Source organism: Nyctibius grandis, chromosome 3 (genome assembly GCF_013368605.1).
Source record: "Nyctibius grandis isolate bNycGra1 chromosome 3, bNycGra1.pri, whole genome shotgun sequence".
NCBI lineage: Eukaryota > Metazoa > Chordata > Aves > Nyctibiiformes > Nyctibiidae > Nyctibius > Nyctibius grandis.
The window spans coordinates 89,091,927-89,104,841 of NC_090660.1; positions in this window are offsets into that span (position 1 = coordinate 89,091,927).

Below are 12,915 nucleotides of genomic sequence, written 5' to 3' on the forward strand. Positions count from 1 at the left end.
ACTACTACTTCCTCCTGCTGCTAAGGCTGAGCCAGCCTGGGTGTTTCATTTGACAGAGCTCCCAACCCCTCATGTGCTACAAGGGCACTGACCTACTCTGTAGTTGCAACTTTGCTGGGGGAACAGGAGCCATCCTTCTGGTGCCAGGAGTCACAGACTTGCAGCCTTTGTTATTATGGAAGTCTTAATTTCCCATCCAGATATGCACAGATTATCCTTTGCCTCTGCCAGTTGGGTTTTCAGGCTCTTGTATCTGCAGGGTTTTGGAGAAGATCCAGTGAACTTCTTTCTCATCATCTCTGATTCTGTGAATTCTGCCTATTTCCTCCTGCAGCTCCTTTCCTTGGCGACACAGATCATCCATCAGCATACCCCTCCTGCAGGCAAGGAGCTCACCTCGCCCCATGACCCCAGTCCCAGTGAGACGCCCCAGGCACCCCTGCAGCCCCAAGCCTGCAGGTCTGTGTCCTCCACTGGGAACTCCTCCATTGTGTCCTCCCTCTGGGCTACAACCCTGATGTCACAGAGACAGCTGCTCCAGCAGCTGCTGGATCTGTGCCCTGTGGCGTGCCACCACCACCACTGAGCACATGTATGTTGTCCTCAACAAAGCTCCTGTCTCCCTTCTGCAAAATCTGCCACCTCTGTTAGCTGCGTCCACCTGTGGAAGCTGTATCCTGAGCCAGCACTTCTGTAAACCTCTCCCTAGCACCTGCTGAAAGGATGCTTGATCCTCCTTAATCAGGAGTCAGTTGGAACAAATGCTCAGTGCACTCTTTGATCAAGAAGAGCTGACAGAGCTTGTTAGAAGCTGCTAGAGCTTGCTGAAAGTCATGAGCTCGGGTAGCTGTCCCTTCCTGGCAGCAGTAGGCATCCTGATGTTTCTCAAGGGATTCCTAGGAATACCCTGATGATCTCAAAACAAAATTCCCAGAGGATCTAGATGAACCCAGAGTCCAGAAATCCTTCCACTGAAATTCTTCAGTTGAGAGCTTGATGAGTATTAATTTGAATCTATTACTCCACCATATTAATTGCTTTAGAAGGAGAATCTTTTGCTGATTTTAGGTATAAGTTGATGTACGGCTCTCTGGATTGAAACCAATTTATGCTAACTCCTTTGCTTGTTTAAAGCTGGGCCGGCTATTAAACCTGTGGCAGATTTATAGGTGCCCAACGTGGGGCTCGAGAGAAGCTCCAACAGGTTGCTCTGATAAGTTGAATCCTGGCTCTGGTGGGAGGAGACCCGGAAAGCTCAGCTGAGAGTGTATCAGATTTCTTCCTTTGAGATTTACGAGGGGTTGGAAATTAAAACAGATAGTGAAAATGGTGATGTCATTTTTGAATGCTGTGTTATCTCGTCTTTTTATGGAGTTTCTTTCACAATTGAGTATTGCAATGATGCCTTACCTGCCGTGGGCACTGTGTTATTGCTTGCTTCTTATGAATGTTTACATGCAGTTTAGCAGTGGGCGCTGGTCGAAATGTATTGTTTTGGTGTGGTGTTTGATACTGATTTATGCTGTAATAAACTGGGCAGTTAATATTCCGATCTCTTATCTCTATGACACAATCATGGGCAGCTTTAATCGCGAATCAGTAGCAGCGACTTCATCTGCACGCTCCAGGCGTCCTTTAGCTGATTCTGTTAATGATTACACTTCCAGTTTTACTTTGGGAAATAGTACCTTCTCCTTTTCTGCCAAGCTGATTCCACTAGATTTTGCGAAATTAGGATGGTGCTGTCTAGGTGGCATGTTTTTATTTTTGGTTGTCCTGAATGTGTTTCTGATGTGCGATAAGATTAAATATTGGTGCAGGGACAGTTGTAGGTGTTATGCAGCCACCTCAGATCCTACAGCATGTGCTGCTGCTACAGCCACTAAATCCACTGAAACCTCGGCAGCCTGCACCACAGCTGCTACACCCCCCAAGATGGCCACTGCAGCTACTCAGACTCTAACAAGTCTCAGCACTCCCACGACAGCCACTGCATCTACTCAGACCCCAGCATCTATCGAATCTGTACCAATTGCTCCTGTAACCAGGAAGAAATACCAAAAGAAATCAGCTCGTGAAGAGAAGGATGATGACTCAGAGCCTTCTAAGGCAGAGCCATCATATGACCCAGGTGAGGGCCCTTCTCAGGCAGAGTTAGGGCCTGACACAGATGGGGGTTTCCTTGATCATCCTTTTAAAACAGACCCATCACAGAAGAAAGGTCCTTCTAAAGCAGAACTATCACAAGAGGAGGACTCGGACGTAGAGATAACCTACCACTCCTTATCCCTGAAGGACCTGAGAAATATAAGGAAAGACTTCAGCCGTTATGATGGTGAACCTATTATTACCTGGTTGCTCCGATGCTGGGATAATGGGGCAGACAGCATGCGATTAGATGGTAGAGAAGCCAGACAGTTGGGATCCCTGTCCAGAGATGGTGGTATTGATAAGGCGCTCGCAAGAAAGTCAAACACTATCAGTCTCTGGAGGCGACTCTTGTCAGCTGTAAAGAGCAGGTATCCCTATAAAGATGATGTTATGAGTCACCTAAGCAAATGGATCACTATAGAAAAAGGTATTAACTACCTTAGAGAACTAGCTGTGCAAGAGATCATTCATAGAGACCCATGGGACATTGTAGATCCTGTAGATCCTGATGAAGTGGAATGCAACCGATCCATGTTCCGGAAGGTTGTGAAGAATGCTCCACCGACATATACCCATACATTGTCAATATTAGTATGGGGAGAAGATGATATGGCATGTTCTACGGTGGGCAAAAAGGCTAACTGTATGCGACAGTATGAAGATAGTATTTCTTCCCCACTGCAGGCCCGCATCTCGGCTGTGGAAAAACTGACTAAGGAAAACAAGGACTCATTGAAACAACTGTCAGACAAACTGTCCAGGATCGAGAATAAACTTGACTCTCTACCTACACAGGCGCGTGTTGCAGCTGTTAAGAGAAAACGCTCTCCTACAGGACCAGCTAAAAGGAAACGGAACACATCACGAGGTATCCTGTGGTTTGCCCTGCGTGATTATGGGGAGGACATGAGCAGATGGCATGGACAACCTACCAGTACCCTACAGGCACGAGTACGTGAGTTGCAAGCTAAAAGAAATACCAGAGAGAATTTTTCTAGGAGGATGGCTGCTCCAGTTACCAATGAGCAGGACCCCAGTCAGGGTAGATGGGCCTCAAATCACTTTTTCCCAAGTGTGAATAGGAGAAATGAAGGTCCAGTCCCTGTGAGCAGCACGAATCCATTTCTTAATTAGGGGGGCCCTGCCTCCAGCCAGGTGGAGGAGAGGGACAACAGAGTTTATTGGACTGTGTGGATTCGATGGCCTGGCACATTAAAACCACAAAGGTATCGAGCCCTGGTAGACACTGGTGCACAGTGTACCCTAATGCCATCGAATCATAAAGGGGCAGAATCTATCAGTATTTCAGGAGTAACAGGAGGATCTCAAGTGTTATCTGTATTGGAAGCCGAAGTGAGCCTAACTAAAAATGAATGGAAAAAGCACCCCATTGTGACTGGCCCAGATGCCCCGTGCATCCTTGGCATAGACTACCTCAAGAGAGGGTATTTTAAGGACCCAAAAGGGTATAGATGGGCCTTTGGTATAGCAGCTGTAGAGACTGAGGACATTAAACAGCTGTTTACCTTGCCTGGCCTCTCAGAAGATCCTTCTGTTGTGGGGTTGCTGAAGGTCGAAGAACAACAGGTGCCAATTGCTACTGCCACGGTGCACCGACGACAATATCGCACCAATCGAGACTCCCTGATCCCCATTCATAAACTGATTAGACAATTAGAAAATCAAGGAGTGATTAGCAAGACTCGCTCACCCTTTAATAGTCCTATATGGCCAGTGCGAAAGTCTGATGGAGAATGGAGATTAACTGTGGACTATCGTGGCCTAAATGAAGTTACGCCACCGCTGAGTGCTGCTGTGCCAGACATGCTAGAACTTCAATACGAACTGGAGTCAAAGGCAGCCAAGTGGTATGCCACCATAGACATTGCTAATGCATTTTTCTCTATTCCCTTGGCACCAAAGTGCAGGCCGCAGTTTTCTTTTACCTGGAGAGGTATCCAGTACACCTGGAATCGACTGCCCCAGGGGTGGAAACACAGTCCTACTATTTGCCACGGACTGATCCAGACTGCACTAGAAAAGGGTGGAGCTCCAGAACATTTGCAATACATTGATGACATCATTGTGTGGGGTGATACAGCAGCAGAAGTTTTTGACAAAGGGGAGAAAATAATCCAAATTCTTCTGCAAGCTGGTTTTGCCATAAAAAGAGGCAAGGTCAAGGGACCTGCCCGGGAGATCCAGTTTTTAGGGATTAAATGGCAAGATGGGCGTCGCCAGATCCCGATAGAGGTGATCAACAAAATAACAGCTATGTCCGCACCAACTAACAAAAAGGAAACACAAGCCTTCTTAGGCGTTGTGGGTTTCTGGAGAATGCATATTCCAGATTACAGCCAGATTGTACGCCCTCTTTATCAAGTGACCAGAAAGAAGAATGATTTTCAGTGGGGCCCTGAACAACGACAGGCTTTTGAACAGATTAAACAAGAGATTGTGCATGCAGTAGCCCTTGGACCAGTCCGTATGAGACAAGATGTTAAAAATGTGCTCTACACTGCAGCTGGGGACAATGGTCCTACCTGGAGCCTCTGGCAGAAAGTACCAGGGGAGACTCGAGGTCGACCCCTAGGATTTTGGAGTCGAGGATACAAGGGCTCTGAGGCCAATTACACCCCAACTGAAAAAGAGATACTGGCAGCATATGAAGGAGTTAGAGCTGCCTCAGAGGTAATCGATACTGAAGCACAACTTCTCCTAGCACCTCGATTACCAGTACTAGGCTGGATGTTCAAGGGTAAGGTTCCCACTACCCATCATGCAACTGATGCTACATGGAGTAAATGGATTGCATTAATTACACAGAGGGCTCGAATAGGAAACCCTAATCGCCCAGGAATCTTAGAAGTGATCATGGACTGGCCAGAAGGCAAAGACTTCGGAATGCCACCAGAAAAGGAGGTGACACGTGCTGAAGAAGCCCCACCATATAATGAACTACCAGAGGATGAGAAGCAGTATGCCCTGTTCACCGATGGATCCTGCCGTCTTGTAGGAAAGCATCGGAAGTGGAAAGCTGCTGTATGGAGTCCCATACGACGAGTCACAGAAGCCACAGAAGGACAAGGTGAATCAAGTCAATTTGCAGAGGTAAAAGCCATCCAGCTGGCTTTAGGCATTGCTGAACGAGAAAAGTGGCCAAGGCTGTATGTTTATACTGACTCATGGATGGTGGCAAATGCCTTGTGGGGGTGGTTAAAGCAGTGGAAGCGAAGCAACTGGCAGCGCAAAGGTAAACCTATTTGGGTTGCTGAATTGTGTCAAGATATTGCTGCTCGGCTAGAGAAACTAGTCGTGAAGGTACGTCATGTAGATGCTCACGTACCTAAAAGTCGGGCAACTGAGGAACATCGAAACAACCAACAAGCGGATCAAGCTCCTAAAGTGTTCCAAATAGATTTGGACTGGGAACATAAAGGTGAACTATTTTTAGCTCAGTGGGCTCATGACACTTCAGGTCATCTAGGGAGAGATGCAACATACAAATGGGCTCGTGACCGAGGGGTGGACTTAACCATGGACTCTATTGCACAGGTTATCCATGATTGTGAAACATGCGCCGCAATTAAGCAAGCCAAACGGTTAAAACCTTTGTGGTATGGGGGGCGGTGGTTGAAATATAAATATGGGGAGGCCTGGCAAATTGACTATATCACACTCCCTCAAACCCGCCAGGGTAAACACTATGTGCTTACCATGGTGGAGGCGACCACCGGATGGCTGGAAACATACCCTGTGCCCCATGCCACTGCCCGGAACACTATCCTGGGCCTTGAAAAGCAAATCTTGTGGCGACACGGCACACCAGAGAGAATTGAGTCGGACAATGGGACTCATTTCAAAAACAGTCTCATAGACAACTGGGCCAAAGAGCATGGCATTGAATGGGTATATCATATCCCCTATCATGCACCAGCCTCTGGGAAAGTTGAACGGTATAATGGGCTGTTAAAAACTACCCTAAAAGCAATGGGGGGTGGAACCTTTAAAAACTGGGATAAGCATCTGGCACAAGCTACCTGGTTAGTTAACACCAGGGGATCTATCAATCGAGCTGGCCCTGCTCAGTCAGACCTTCTACATACAGTAGAAGGAGATAAAGTCCCTGTGGTGCATGAAAGGAATCTATTGGGAAAAACTGTCTGGGTTCTTCCTGCAACGGACAAAGGTAAACCCATTCGTGGGATTGCTTTTGCTCAGGGACCTGGATGTACTTGGTGGGTGATGTTGCAAGATGGTGAAGTCCGATGTGTCCCTGAAGGTGATCTGATTCTGGGTGAGACTACTTAAGTCTGAACTGTATGTTGTTGCTGCATAAGTGTCTTTCAGGTTAAGACAGCGGTGATGAGACCGGAGCTAGCTTCATCAAGTGGTGCCCAGTAACCTCCTCAAGTCTGACATCTTTAACCTGCAACCCGTGGGCACGAACCATGACAAAAGAGAGACTGCTAGCCAGAGAGACTGCTGAGAGACTGCTAGCCAGATGGAAACCCACAATCCTGAACCAAATGAACTTAATGAACTTTTTGTATAGAGAAGAATCATAAACTAGTGATATGTATATATATATTTGAAAATGAAAAGGTAGTGGTGATCTGAGTATGACATGAATGGTATGGAATAAGGGGTGGAATGTCCTGGTTTGGCCCAAACCAGGACAATTAGTCTTAGAGAAACCAAGGTCACTGCTAAATTCCTCACTACTTATGAGTGAAGAACCAAAGGGGGGTAGCACCTGCAGGGAGAAGCAGACAGGGCAGGTGACCCAAGATTGACCAACAAGGTATTCCATCCCATACACGTCATTCTCACTTTCCTATTTATCACTAACCCACTGCCTCCTGGGGGTGGGGCCCAGGAGGGATGGGCCCTCCTGTCTCCCACTGATTGGTACCAGCTTTGCCAATTCTCCAGTTAAAAGCCTGCAGGTGTGATGGCAGGGGGAGCTACTGCATTTTCCCCTCTGCCTATGCTGGGGGGAGCAACTCTGCCTGAGGAGGATTTCCAAGCTCTCTATCTTGGCTCTCGATCTTGGTTTTGTATATATTTGATTATTTCTATTATTACTATTATACTCTTTTTCATTACTATAGTTTATTAAAACTGTTTTAACTTTCCAACCCGTAAGTCTCTCTCCCTTTTCCCTTTCCCTTAGGGTGGGGGGGGGAGAGGGTTAACAGAGAGCATCTGCCACTGGGTTAATAGCTGGCCCAGCTTTAAACTGTGACACCAGGGCACTAGAAGTGTGAGCAGTGGGCTGGAAGAGAATGGGAACAAGTAGCCAAAATGTACAATATTTGGATTATTTTGGCTATAGCTATGCTAATAAATGTGTCTGGAACTGCTCTTTGGCATTGAACTCAGCTGGCACCAAATAGCTCATGGCCAAACTGTTAAACTCTTTTTCCCTCCAAAACAGGACAGCTGCATCCAGGCTGAGAATGGTCCTTGGTCTATATTAACTCCCACACTGTGCCTTGAAATTATTTTGGAAAGCACTATTTGTCCTGGCTCAAAACTGTTGAAGGGACTGTTATAACAGTTTAACAGTGTATATTATCAAGTTCCAATGCCTGTGAATATTCTCCAATACTGTTTCACTTAAATACCTTTTGTACATCATTCTGTTACTACCATAATCACCGATACCAACCTGGTGAAGGCCACAGACTACTACCCCCTGCTGATCTTCCAGACAGGTGGGGAAGAAGCTGAATCCCGTAGTCTGAGGGGGATGAAGAAAGACTACAAGGCCCTAGGACGGTTGGTGAAAGAGTCTGGGGCACAAGTTGTTTTCTCCTCCCTCCTTCCATTTTCAGGTGATGACGTGGGATGGAATAGTAGGATTCTCTCTATTAATGCCTGGCTACGAGACTGGTGCTACAGGCAGGGCTTTGGGTTCTTTGATAATGGCTGGTTTTATAAGACACCAGGCGTGACTGTAATACATGGGAAAGGTTTATGTCGTAGGGGCAAAAGGGTTCTGGGACAGGAATTAGCAGGGCTCATTCGGAGAGCTTTAAACTAGATTCGAAGGGGGATGGGGTAGTAGCTGGGCTTGCACCACTGGGGCAACACTCTAGTGTTGAGGTAGACCAGGAGGCCTCCCATCCCCCTAGGGTGAAATCGGTGTGCTCAGCTCGCTCCCTGAAATGCCTGTACACCAATGCACGCAGCATGGGGAATAAACAGGAGGAGCTGGAAATCCGTGTTCGGTCGGGGGGGTATGATCTAGTGGCAATTACAGAGACTTGGTGGGATGCCTCGCATGACTGGAATGTGGTCATGGATGGCTATGTCCTGTTCAGGAAAGACAGGACAGTAAGGAGAGGTGGTGGAGTTGCTCTTTATGTGAGTGAGCAGCTAGAATGCATTGAGTTCTGTCCAGGGGCGGATCAGGAGCGAGTTGAGAGTTTGTGGGTGCGAATTAAGGGGCAGGCTGGCAGGGGTGATACTGTTGTGGGTGTCTATTACAGGCCACCGGATCAGGATGAGGAGGGTGATGAGGCCTTCTACAGGCAGCTGAGAGCAGTCTCTCAATTACAGGGCCTGGTTGTTGTGGGGGATTTCAACTACCCTGATATTTGCTGGGAGGCCTACTCAGCCAGCCATCCTCAGTCCAGGAGGTTCCTCCAGTGCATTGATGATAACTTTCTGATGCAAATGGTGGATGAGCCAACTAGGAGAGGAGCGCTGCTGGATCTGTTCTCGCTAACAAGGAGGGTCTGGTTGAAGAGGTGAAGGTTGAGGGCAGCCTTGGTTGTAGTGACCATGAGATGGTGGAGTTCAGGATCTCATGTGGCAGGAACCGAATAGCTAGCAGAATCACAACCCTGAACTTCAGGAGGGCCAACTTTGGCCTTTTCAAGCAATTGCTAGGGGAAATCCCATGGGACAGGGTACTAGAAGGTAAGGGGGCCCAAGATAGTTGGTTAGCATTCAAGGACTGCTTCTTCCGAGCTCAAGATCAGAGCATCCCAACAAGTAGGAAGTCAAGAAAGGGTACCAGGAGACCTGCATGGTTAAACAGGGAACTGCTGGGCAAACTCAAGTGGAAGAAGAGGGTGTACAGATCGTGGAAGGAGGGGCTGGCCACTTGGGAGGAATATGAGTCTGTTGTCAGAGGATGTAGGGAGGCAACTAGGAAAGCTAAGGCCTCCTTGGAATGAAACGTTGCAAGAGAGGTCAAGGACAACAGAAAGGGCTTCTTCAAATACATTGCAGGTAAAGCCAACACTAGAGGCAATGTAGGCCCACTGATGAATGAGGTGGGGGTCCTGGAGACAGAGGATAAAAAGAAGGCGGAGTTACTGAATGCCTTCTTTGCCTCTGTCTATACTGCTGGAGGCTGTCCTGAGGAGCCCCGGACCCCTGAGGCCTCAGAAGAAGTCAGGATAGAGGAGGAATCTGTCTTGGTTGATGAGGGCTGGGTCAGGGACCAATTAAGCAACCTGGACGTCCATAAATCCATGGGCCCTGATGGGATGCACCCGCGGGTGCTGAGGGAGCTGGCGGAAGTCATTGCTAGACCACTCTCCGTCATCTTTGCTAAGTCATGGGTAACGGGAGAGGTGCCTGAGGACTGGAGGAAAGCGAATGTCACTCCAGTCTTCAAAAAGGGCAAGAAGGAGGACCCGGGTAATTATAGACCGGTCAGCCTCACCTCCATCCCTGGAAAGGTGATGGAGCAACTTGTTCTTGGTGCTGTCTCTAGGCACATCAAGGATAGGGGGATCATTAGGGGCACTCAGCATGACTTCACCAATGGGAAGCCATGCTCAACCAACTTGATAGCCTTTTATGAGGATGTAACCCGGTGGATAGATGATGGTAAAGCTGTGGATGTGGTCTATCTTGATTTCAGTAAAGCGTTTGACACGGTCTCCCACAGCATCCTCGCAGCTAAACTGGGGAAGTGTGGTCTGGATGATCGGGTAGTGAGGTGGATTGTGAACTGGTTGAAGGAAAGAAGCCAGAGAGTGGTGATCAATGGGACAGAGTCTAGTTGGAGGCCTGTGTCTAGCGGAGTCCCTCAAGGGTCGGTACTGGGACCAGTTCTATTCAATATATTCATTAATGACTTGGATGAGGGAATAGAGTGCGCTGTCAGCAAGTTCGCTGATGACACAAAACTGGGAGGAGTGGCTGATGCGCCGGAAGGCTGCGCAGCCATTCAGAGGGACCTGGACAGGTTGGAGAGTTGGGCGGGGAGAAATTTAATGAAATATAAGAAGGGCAAGTGTAGAGTCCTGCATCTGGGCAAGAACAACCCCATGTATGAGTACAAGTTGGGGGCAGACCTGTTGGAGAGCAGTGTAGGGGAAAGGGACCTGGGGGTCCTAGTGGACAACAGGATGACCATGAGCCAGCAATGTGCCCTTGTGGCCAAGAAGGCCAATGGCATCCTGGGGTGGATTAGAAGGGGTGTGGTCAGCAGGTTGAGAGAGGTTCTCCTCCCCCTCTACTCTGCCCTGGTGAGGCCGCATCTGGAATATTGTGTCCAGTTCTGGGCCCCTCAGTTCAAGAAGGACAGGGAACTGCTAGAGAGAGTCCAGCGCAGAGCCACGAAGATGATTAAGGGAGTGGAACATCTCCCTTATGAGGAGAGGCTGAGGGAGCTGGGTCTCTTTAGCTTAGAGAAGAGGAGACTGAGGGGTGACCTCATTAATGTTTATAAATATGTAAAGGGCAAGTGTCAAGAGGATGGAGCCAGGCTCTTCTCAGTGACATCCCTTGACAGGACAAGGGGCAATGGGTGCAAGCTGGAACACAGGAGGCTCCACTTAAATATGAGGAAAAACTTCTTTACGGTGAGGGTGACCGAACACTGGAACGGGCTGCCCAGAGAGCTTGTGGAGTCTCCTTCTCTGGAGACATTCAAAACCCACCTGGACGTGTTCCTGTGTGATATGGTCTAGGCAATCCTGCCCTGGCAGGGGGATTGGACTAGATGATCTTTCGAGGTCCCTTCCAATCCCTAACATTCTGTGATTCTGTGATACCTAACTGTTTCAAGCTTACAGGTCTGAACAGTTTCTGAGGACTATAATCTCCTGAAGCTGAGTCAAAACAGGATGGTGTAGTTGGGTTTGAATGCCTCATGCACATCCATTGAATAAAATCACTAGTGTTTCCTCACATCAATAAGGTCTAAGTCAGTTTTACCTAACACAAGAAGATAAGAAATGAGGGGGGAAACTTACATTACAGTATCTAGCAAGCAGTACAGGACAATATGTATAAGAAGTATATACGCAATGTGCTTCTGTGTAGCTTTTCTCAAGCAAAGATACATTCTTAGGACCTTGCTGTAGAATTACTGAGAGAAGTGGAAGTAGACTTCATCTTCCTTGTTGCTTCCTACAGCAGCATGACTGTAAGAAAAGGGCTACCCTCCTTCCCTGCAAACTAGCACCAGTTATAGTCAACTTATTCTTATATTCAGTAGTAGTTTCCAATTCAAATTTCATAATGTGCAGCCCTGATATGGCAGTTCCATACCATTGCGCATTTTTTTCTCTCGTTTTTGTGTAATGGTTTGAAATTTTATTTTTCTCTTTCAGTAAGAGGATGCAGGGAAAAAAATCACTGGAATTTCCTAATGGACTGTTATGAATTTAGAAATCAAATTCAGACAGTGTCAGAGGCTTAAAATAATTAAAATTGTATACCTACAGCAATTATGTTATTACATGTAATATATTTAGTGTAGAGCACTAGTGGAGTCATCCTGTTATAATCAAAGGTTTCTGACAGAGTCAGTTTGAGAACTTTATATTGAGAAAGAAAATGGTTGCCTTTCTGTGAATCCACTAAATAAAATAAGGTAAATGAAGGTATGAAAATGGGTGACACATAAGTAGAATTATCATCTGCTTGGTTGAAGATTACAGGTAGTTTAGTTATAGCTTATGAGTAAAATCTTGGAACTGGTGTAGCTATTGGCAAAACTCCCTCTGTTGTCAGTAGATCCAGAATGTCACCCTGTATAGCCTCTGGAGACCAATAAGAAAGAAACCTTAGCTCAATAGCTAAAAAACCCATTTGGATCATCATTCTTAAAGAAAAAATAAAATTACCAAAAAAAATTCCACATTATTAATGCAAAAAAAGTTAAATTGACATAAATTAAAAGATGGGGCTCAACTGCCTTTCTGCTGAAACATATTTTCTCACCTACAAGTTAAATTAAATGTAGACATTTATCATGTATTGATGCATATTTTTGGTGGAAAGTGCTATTTTTGACTTAAGAACAGATGGGCCATTAGATCTGATTAGTTCAGTTTAACTAATGCAAAAATGATCTTAATGTAGTAATCGATGCTCTATAAAAGAGAAGGAATTAAAAAAAATCGATTTTTTTTTAGCAACAAGAAAAGTAGCTTATGTATTTAGCCTGCCAAAAATTCTGCTTTTTGCTTGTTAATATTGACACACATTCTTCCCATTAGTTTATTCTAATAAGCACAAAGCTTAGTTCTCTCCATTGGGGGAAGTGGAGAGAAATGGATATACAACATAGTCCACACTACCATGTCTTTGGAGGAGTGCTTTAGGTAACGCATAATAATTTTTTTTGTAACGCAAAATATGCAATTCTTCCAGCCATCCTGTTCTTTAATATTACTGCAAAAACTATTCTGCAAAAATGTTATTTCAAAGCTGAAATTGACTGCAGAATTTGTATATGAGATAAAATTGAATTTCAAAATCAAGAGAGTTCCACTGAAAAACCAACAA